Below are 6815 nucleotides of genomic sequence, written 5' to 3'. Positions count from 1 at the left end.
CACTTTAATTTAACTTTTGCTTCGAAGATGTCTGTGAAACTCGCAGCACAGGTATTCAGCAATCATTGCGCTGCTGCATTGTGCTCATTGGTAACATTCCAACAGTTGCCATCAGAGGCTATCCACACAGCCAGATTTGTTGAGAGGATTGATAGACTCTTTGACAGTCTAAATACTTCACAGAAGCGGGGAAAGTCTCCGTATGCATCTGCAATTTGTGCAGGATCTGTGCATGAAGAGTTTTTGGAAGAGTGTATTGCAGTTTTCGAAAACATCGAAGTTCTAGGCTGTGCGCGGCAGCCTCTTTGCATCCGTGGCTTCTGCCAAACTATGAGGGCTGTGCTGCTGTTATGGAACCACCTGGCCTCTCGCTATGGTTTGACATACCTCCTTACCAGGCACCTGAACCAGGATGCACTTGAAAACACCTTTTCTATTGTTAGGTCGAAATCTGGATCAAACAGGAACTCGTCTTGCCGGCAGTTTCAAGCAGCATTTAGGCATCTTTTAGTTAACAACCTTTTCAAACTGTCGGAAAGCAGCAACTGTGCTGAAAACATGTCTAGCCTTCTAGCCACTCTCCCAATTTGTTTATCTAAGTCTGCTCCTTCTCTCTGTACAGCTGCCACATCTTTGCCAGTTGCAGTAGAAGTTTTGCCATATGATTATCAGTCTCCAATACTAGAGAACAACATTGTCTATTTTGCTGGCTGGCTTGCCTACAAGTTTATGAATGATCACAGGTGTGTTACAGGGCCACATACGTGCGAGGTGAGGCTAGAAAATGCCGCCTTTGCCAATCAGAGCCAAGTTCTCTTGTACTTAAGTGTCAAAAATCCTGGAGAAGGTGACTTTGGGAGCCTGTCAGTTCCTACACCCTCGTTTGTAGCTTTCATCAATGCTTGCGAGCAGGTTTTTATCGCATCTAGTGCCAATATTGTGGGAAAAGAACAAGTAGGGCATGATCTGTGCATGTTGCTTCATGCCAAGGTAGAAAAATCGCTGACTGTGTGTGGTGATGACGTTTATGATGGTTTGTTTGCCCTGTTCGTCAGGGTGAGGCTGCATTGGCTTGCACGCAGAAAAAATCTTGAACTGCACAGTCAAACTACTAAACGGAAAGCCACGAAGCAAGCACTGAGGCTAAGCAAATGAAAAGGATGCAATTCCCGAGCTGTTGGCTGAATATTTTGTGAAGTTGCAGGCTATTATGCAGCCTTTGCAACAAATCAGCTTAGTCTGGTTTAACGGTTGCAAAGGGTTTTTTTCTCGTTCACAGCCTGGTTTTATTCTTTTATTTTTTACTTGTGTATTTTGATTTGCTAGGATGTGACGTGGCTGCTCACAGGGGCAATGGCAAGGCGGGTTTAACAATGTAGCATCTTTCATCGTTCATTACACTATGTCGCTCTTTTAGGGTACTTTTATGCCATGTACAGCCTGTTCAAGTGTCACCTATGTACTTGTGCAATATTGTCAGATAAAACGCCATACCGATAAAGCGAATGCCTCTGAAAGGAGACTTTCTAGGCAATGGATTAACCTAGTTTCCGTGGCGCTGGGATTAATTTTTCCACCTGCTCGCCCCCCCTGCAGTTCCGTGCTGGCAGGTATAATGAAATCAACCATTGTCATCATAACTACCACTCGGCACCACTGGCTACCAGGCCACCTTTTAGCAGGCTAGTTGCATCTCAGAGTTTTTAGTAGGATCTTTGTCAGCGCAACGAACAGAACAGCGCTGGACTTTTATCTGGCTATATTGTAGCGTACAGTACACTGATTACATGCTTTACTGCCCCGTGAATGTCCTTGCACTTCACTGTACGCTGTACTTCATGTGTACTTTTGTTGACGTAAAATTACTTCAAATTTATCCGGCTAACGACTAGAAGTACTCTGGAGATAGTACGCCGGCTCAATGTATGGTATTTGCTCCTACGTTGAGCACGTTTGAGGGTGCTAAAGCTGGCTTTAACATTGCCTTGCAGATGTAAACGCACCTGCTATATTCTTTCAGCTGAAGAAATTAAATGTGAAGAATAATCCCAGTGTGCTCTATGGTCTGTGTTGATGCGCCTACTTATGTCATGTTATGTTTGCTGCAATTGAAGCTGTCGTAGCATTGTTTTCTATACTTTTCAATTTCCTGACAACGTTCGTGGCACTTCAGGGCTTTTTCCTATCTGCACTGTGACTATTGAGATGATTAGCCAACTTAAACAATACTGCTTGTGCTGCCTGTGACATGTATTTTTTGTTTGTGTGCCAAGGGTGTGCTTTGTGACTGTATTTGTTTGGTTGCTGCAATAAACAATGAATATGAAACTATGAAAACCATACTTGCCGTACACTCTATTGCGAACTGTGCACTTGAGCCAGTGTTTTGTGCATCATACCTTGCTGTACTCAAAAGCTCTCAAAAGTACTAGCACCAGTATTTGCACTACGAATCATGCATGCTTCGCCAGTGTCTGGAAGTGTTGCTGCCTTTCTATGCTGCCCCTCCTTTACCAGTCACTTTCATTGCGTTCCCAATTGCACATTAACAAGGCCATAACTAGCAGGAACTCGAGCACATTTGACTGGCAAAGGTTGGGGCGCGCTGAAAGGCAGCAACCTTCGAGAGATACGGGCTCGAAAACGCGGTTTCTACAGAAAGACCGCTTTATAATTCGCGCCAAAAGCATACGTATGCGTGACGTCATTCTACGTCACGTTTGCGTAGTTTGCCCCCCAAAATCCAGGGGGCGCTGGAGTGCCCATGAGCCGCCATTTTTTGGACCAATGAGCGTCTATGGAGCCTTCGCTACCAGTATACATCTACCTTGTATAGGCGACGTTGCGCTCTGACGCATGCTTCCGCTGTTGAGATAGCACAGCTTGACATTGTAGAAGTTATGCTGAATGTTCATACTACTATAAATAATTTGGCTGTCACCGAATACGCACGTGCGTCGATGGCAAACCTCTCCTAGAACGACCGAGCTGCGCGCACTTGGAAGAGAGCGCGAAATGTAGCAGGAACAGTCGTTTCGAAACATGCTGGATGCGCGAATTACTAGCTCCATTAACGGTTTCGTCTTTTGCGCGTTGTATCTCGTCGCGGCTTTTATTACCTCCAAGTATCGCTGTTGCAAAACGCGTGGTTAGTTTAGTTAGAAACGCGTTGCAGTTACATGGCAGTTACGTGGCAGATACAGCTCACATCAGTCGCCGCACTGCAGCGCTGGAATGCACTGCCAGCTCATGTTTTCCAACCAAAACCAAATCGCCTACAGAGGACGCTAGCTGCGCCTTCACCGCGCATGCGCAGAAACTTTTCCGAAAATGGTCAATTGGCCAACGCCTGGTGAAAGGGCGGAGCCTTAATGTATTTAGCAAGTGTCCTGAGCGGGAACGAATTCTCTGGGCCCTGGCGACAAGGCTCATCCAGTCGCTCGACGCTATGAAATTTAATTCTTGACTTTTTGCTCTTTTGTACAATATGCAAATAACTTTCTTCAGAGCGCCAGTGAACCTGTTTGTGCTTTTGTTCCCAAATGTCAGCTTCCATCCTCCCTCGTCCCTTCTCCGGCACAACTACGCTACCCTGCATCACGACAACTCGTCATGCTACTCTAGCCGTAACAACTGGTGGCAGCGGTGGGATGCTGATACCCGAGTCGTAACAACTGGTCGACAGCGGTGGGATCCGAAGCCTGGGCGCCCCAACTGTGGACCAGCGATGGGGATTTGAAGCCACTAGCGACAAAATCTGGATGGAAGCTACGGGTCTGACGGCTTCAGTCATACCTTGACTGGGTGAGAGCCCGATGTTTGCCACTCATTTCGCCGGAGCGCACTAACACAGGCAGATGTTAGGTGTGGGAATTTGGTTTTCTGGGAAATGAAATTTGGCAGTTGTGTTTTGATCGCTTTCAGCGGGAGCTTCCAATTTAGTGGGGATTAGCGGCACAAGGTGTGATCCGCTATGGACAAGTCCAAGGTAGAGCAACTCCTTGAAATTCTGGAAGTACTGGGCATTGCAGTAGGCCCCATTAAAACAAGGGAAGTGATTTTGGAGGTTATTTGGGCAGAAGTGGTGACCGTCGAGGAGGTAGACGAGACATGGGAATTGATTCTGGAGGAAAGGAAAGAACAGTAAAGGTGAAAACTTCGCGAGGAACATGAAAGAGAATTGCAGGCGAAATATCGCGAGAGACAGGCTGAACTAGAGAAACTACGCGAACAGCAGCAGGAGCTCACGCGTAAAGTTCAGCTACAGAAATGAGAAAGAGCGAGAGCCTGTTTGAGAAATTTTCAAAAAGGTGAAAATTTGTGAATTTCTCTCGCAAAATTCGAGCAGATTTGCGCTAAGGAAGACCTAGACCAGGGCTACTGGTCTGTGATGTTGGTGGTCATCCTCCCAGGTGATGTCGGCGGCGTATTAGCGCGCCTGTCCGGCGAGGAGGTCGAAAACCATGAGACGGCGAATAGCACTCTGTACGGGCATTTTGGCATTCGTGGAGAATCAGACTTCAAAGTCCGAAGTGATGGAAGCGAGCAGCGCTCCCATGTGTGTGTCAGCGACCAGTCTAGGAACCCCGCTTGGTCAGCTGGGGACACAGCCGTTGCTCAGGGTAGTAATGGCAGGAAAGATTTAAGCCCAGAAACGAACGCCAGTTTGGCAGCTGCAGGGGCAGCATTTGCCAATTTAGAGGCGGATAGCAAACCCGCCGAAAACAAAGGCAAAGCGGCCGCCTCTAGCCCAGAAGCAGAGGCTGCTATGATAAGTGAATCAGATGTTTTCCCTCAGGAAGAGAGTAGTGAGCTCATGGGCCAGGGCAGTGAAGGAATCAAGGAAAAACCTCCTTCGATGCGGCTGGCGAGCAATAGTAGCCAAGTATTAGAGACGCTTTACTGTAAAGAGAGTGACCACGAGTCACCTGAGTGCGCCGCTGAAACCTCAGGCCAGAACGCAACGTTAGCCAAAGGGTGTGGTTCAGGTAAAGTTGCAGGCCAGAGAGTCAGGATGGTGGGGTCGGATAGCGGGCCTCACGAGGGCAAGTTGCTAGGCTCAGCGGAAAGTAAAGTGCAGTCGGAACAATTTGGGGCTACGACGTGCAGTGACTCATCGAAAGCGCGAGCTGATAGTTTGAATTCAAGTGGGAAATGCGGCTCGGTGCTGAGACAAAGAGCAGATATTAAAGGTGAGGGCACCGCGAGAAAGGGAAGCGCGCAGGACAGATCAGCTAGGGCAGTTTCAGGAAGGCGGTCGCGCGCAAGGAGAGCCAAGCTAGACAAGCCAAGCGGTAGTCTGCAGAGAAAGGACAAATTACAGGCCCAAAACATTGTAAGGGTTAAGGCCGGTCAACAATGTAATCGTTCGAGACTGCCATCGCGGCACTTCAGATGCGATAGGCACCGCACGAAGGCCAAACCGACTAGACAGGCTCGGATAAAGCGAAAGCCACCAGCCCCATTGTGGCGACACTGCGGAAGTTTTTTGCAGGACGAGTGAAACTCGGAGCGGGCCACAAAGAAGCACGCATTGCTACCGCACGAAAGAATGCAGCAGAACGCGCGCCAGTCAAAAGAAGAAACGAAGGGTATTCAGAAATCGAGAGAGGGGTACACTCAGACATTCCATTCATACTCATTCGTCCCCCCCCCCCCCCTCGAATTCAACTTTTCAGGTGCTGCTCATGTGTTCAAGATGTGCGGCGGGGGTGTGGGACGAACCATTAGTCACATTTAGTTGGACGCACGCGGTGAGCTTGCGCACGCAACGACACTGCGGGTAACAAATCGGACGCCCGCCCGCTATAAAGCATAGCGTAGCGTACGCAACGTGGGACGCTACGTGCTTCGTAGAGAACATGGCGGCGACCATCTCGCCCGCTTCGGGATAAATACATGTCGCCGCTGGATTCTCTTACGCAACAGCGCGCTCAAATGGTAGCCTACTCTTGCCCACACGTACCGGCATTAGCGATAACTAGCCCCTGTTTTTAAGATAATCTGGCGATTTTCAAGCTCCTATGCCTAACTAAATGCAGTGTGTTTTCCTCGTTGCAACGACACCTGGCGAAGCGGTTTTCTAGCTTTTAGTCAAGACTTACATTTTGTTCGGTTTGCATAGTTTTTCTTCTTGGAACAAAAAAAAAGGCTCGCAGTGCACTCACCCTAGTTATCAGTAATCACGAATGAAAATTTCTTCAACCGAGCGTTGATGTGCTTTGAAGTCTTGTCACTAGATGGTGCTACTGTTTACGCGTGCCCTTGAGGGACGCTACGGCACGGCCAACTAAAAGTGTCATATTTACACTATTCACAGCCTACGCAACGCAGTAAGACATGCGTACGCCGCAACTAAAATTGTTTATTGTCACGTGGCGTCTTTGGTGGCGTCTGGAGTTCGCAGGTGTCAGCGCGCAAGACCTTTGGTTTTTGCAGTGCTGGCGGTAACTCGTTACAAGTAACGGCGTTACCGGTAACGGGTTACTTTTTTCGGTAACTTAGTAATATACTCGTTACCATTTCGGAACTGTAACTGGTAACATACTTACGTTAACATTTTTCGGTAACGTGAGGTGTCACGTTACTAGTTATTTTTTATTCCAATTGTCCCCCCTCCGTCTCTTTTTCAGAAAAATACACTAAGGCCACCACCTGGTGAAGGGGCGGAGCCTTAGTGTATTTAACAAGCGTCTTGAGCGGCAACGAAGGCCATGGGGCCCGGCGACAAAGAAAATCCAGTCGCTCGACGCTATTAACTTTTAATTGTTGACTCTTTGCTCTTTCTTTTTTTAAAATGTGTAAATAAGTTCCTT

The sequence above is a fragment of the Amblyomma americanum genome, chromosome 1 (genome assembly GCF_052857255.1).
Source record: "Amblyomma americanum isolate KBUSLIRL-KWMA chromosome 1, ASM5285725v1, whole genome shotgun sequence".
NCBI classification, from domain to species: domain Eukaryota; kingdom Metazoa; phylum Arthropoda; class Arachnida; order Ixodida; family Ixodidae; genus Amblyomma; species Amblyomma americanum.
Note: the sequence above shows the minus strand (reverse complement) of the source record.